Below are 2560 nucleotides of genomic sequence, written 5' to 3'. Positions count from 1 at the left end.
TTCAGTTTGAGATAATGAAAAAATGTTTGCAAATTTGGATCACATTTGCACAACTATTTGATTATACTTAAGGCCATTGAATTGTATGTTTAAAAATAGTTAAAATGGTAAATTTTGTTATGTGTATTTTACCATGATAAAGAATAAATGGAAAAAAAGAGTAATCTCTAGCTACAGAGATGAAATATAGCATAGTGATAAAAAGCACAGATTCTAGAGTTCCACCTCCTACAAATCCCAGCCCTGCCATTTACTAGCTGCAATGACATTAACTTCTCTATCCCTCAGTTTTCTCACCTGTAAAATGAACATAATAACAACACTATCTCACAGGATTGTTCAGAAGACTAAATGATTTCATATTTGTAAAACATTCAGAAAAATGCGTGGCTATATAAGAGTTTATTAAATAAATAATACTGTTCTTTATCTTGCTTTTAAGTTTCCATTTTTGACAAAAAATTATAAAGTATGCAAAGAAACAAGAAAGTGTGGCCCATTCACAGAAGAAGTGAACAAAAACTATCTCTGAGGAAGCACAGACATTGGACTACCTAGTCAAGCTGTCTTAAATATGCTCAAAGAGCTAAAGGAAACCATGGACAAAGTGTGAGAGAAAATCAGGAAAATGATAAATGAATAGAAAATATCAATAAAATATAGAAATTATAAAAAGAAACCAGACAGAAATTCTCGACCTGAAAAGTAGAGTAACTGAAATAAAAATTTCTCTAGAGAATTTTAACAGCGTATTTGAGCAGGATGATAGAAATAATTAGCAAACATAAAGATAGGTCCTTTGAAATTATTCAGTCAAGGAATGCAGAAAAACAAACAGTGCCTGAGAGACCTATGGGATGCCATTAAGCAAAGCAAATACACATATTGGGAATCCCAGAAGGAGAGGAGAGGACAAAGTGGTCAGAAAAAATATTTGAACAAATAATGGCTTAAAATTTCCTGAATTTGATTTTTAAAAATTAAAACATGAACCTAAGCATTTAAGGAGCTCAATTAACTCCAAGAAGGATAAATGCAAAAAGAATCATGCCAGGACACATAATCAAATTATCAAAAGACAAAGATGGAGAAGCAACTCATCAGGTACAAGTGATCTTTGATAAGACTGATGGCGGGTTCCTCATTAGAAATCATGAAGGCCAGAAAGTAGTGGGGTAATATTTTTAATTTTTAAAATTATCTTGTTGTTGTTTCTGTTTTGTCTTTTACAAGACGAAAATTTAATAAAAAATTGGTCAGTGGGTATGTGTTATCCACAGGGCTATATAGTTACATGGGATTGTAATAGGAATTTAACATAGAATAGATGCTGGAGTAAATGTTACATATTATCGTCATCTGACTTGTCTTCTTCACTCAAGGATTCTTTAGCATATTTATCTGCTTATTCTCTTATATCTTTTGAAACAATTTCATGTCTTCCTTTAGTTAAACCACTAACCCAGCTGAGTTTGTAAGCTTTATCCTTAACGTCATCATGTACTATGTAAATTACTTGAGCAACTTCTTTAACAGTATCATAGCAGGTCATTTCTTTCATCTGAAGCTTTTCTATTTCTGTTTTACAGCTTGCCTGGCTTTGCCAGTGGCACAGGCCCAATAACCATATAAAACACCTGATGAGTCAATCATGGAAAATTGTGCACTGTCATTCATACTGTAAGACCCTAACATGAAACTGAAGGCAAAAGATCTAACAGCACTGTAGAGTGTATATGCATGAACATACATGTCCACTCTGTTTGCAAGATGTTTTAGTGGAGGGTTATAGCCAAAGTCAGATTTAAAGTTGGAAACTTCTTCTCTTGCTATGTCTGCTAAAGAACAAGCATCTGCCAACAAACCTGCTGCCAGCATTCCAACATTCTGATCCAATGTGCTGATCAACATTAATAAGTCGTTTGTTGGAAACTCTTTCATAAAGTTTAGAAAGCACTAATTTTTTTAGACCCCAAAGACAATGCTATGTTTATGTATGATTTCAATAACTATACTATTTCCCACAGCCTTCATAGCCCCATTTATATTTCTTATAGATGAAACAAATATGACAAATTGCTAATAGTTAGTGGGTATATGGATGATCATGTACTATTCTTTTAACTTTTGTACATTTGGAAACTTCTGTAATAAAAAATTGAGGGTAAAAGAAACAGAACATTCTTCACCTAAAGATTCTGCCTACCTATCTATTTATAAAAAACTTCAGCAAACATAATCCTAAATCAGAAAAATTTTAAGCACTCCTAATAAAGTTAGGGACTAGGCAATGTCACCCATTTTATCACTTCAAGTCAACACTGTATTAGAAATTCCTGACAGTGCAAAAAAAAAAAAAAAAAGAAATCAAGATATAGGAATTGGAAAAAGAAATTAGACTATCATTATATTATAAATAATAGGTTTAATTACATAGAAAACATATAGAATTTAAAAATAGGATAATTTAGCACAGTGCCTTGTTATAGAAGCAATTTATAATAATTAATTTCATATTCATATACCAGCAGCAAGTAACTAGAAAACACAATTTAAAAGA

At 31.8% G+C, this 2560-nt stretch overlaps 1 pseudogene; it reads right to left on the bottom strand.

Moving 5' to 3' along the window:
- Positions 1–1342: 1342 nt before the first annotated feature.
- LOC100444050 (proteasome subunit alpha type-3-like) lies at positions 1343–2034 on the bottom strand (annotated as a pseudogene).
- Positions 2035–2560: the final 526 nt, after the last annotated feature.

Source organism: Pongo abelii, chromosome 15 (genome assembly GCF_028885655.2).
Source record: "Pongo abelii isolate AG06213 chromosome 15, NHGRI_mPonAbe1-v2.0_pri, whole genome shotgun sequence".
NCBI classification, from domain to species: Eukaryota; Metazoa; Chordata; class Mammalia; order Primates; family Hominidae; genus Pongo; species Pongo abelii.
Note: the sequence above shows the minus strand (reverse complement) of the source record. Positions and strands in the feature narration are given on the sequence as shown.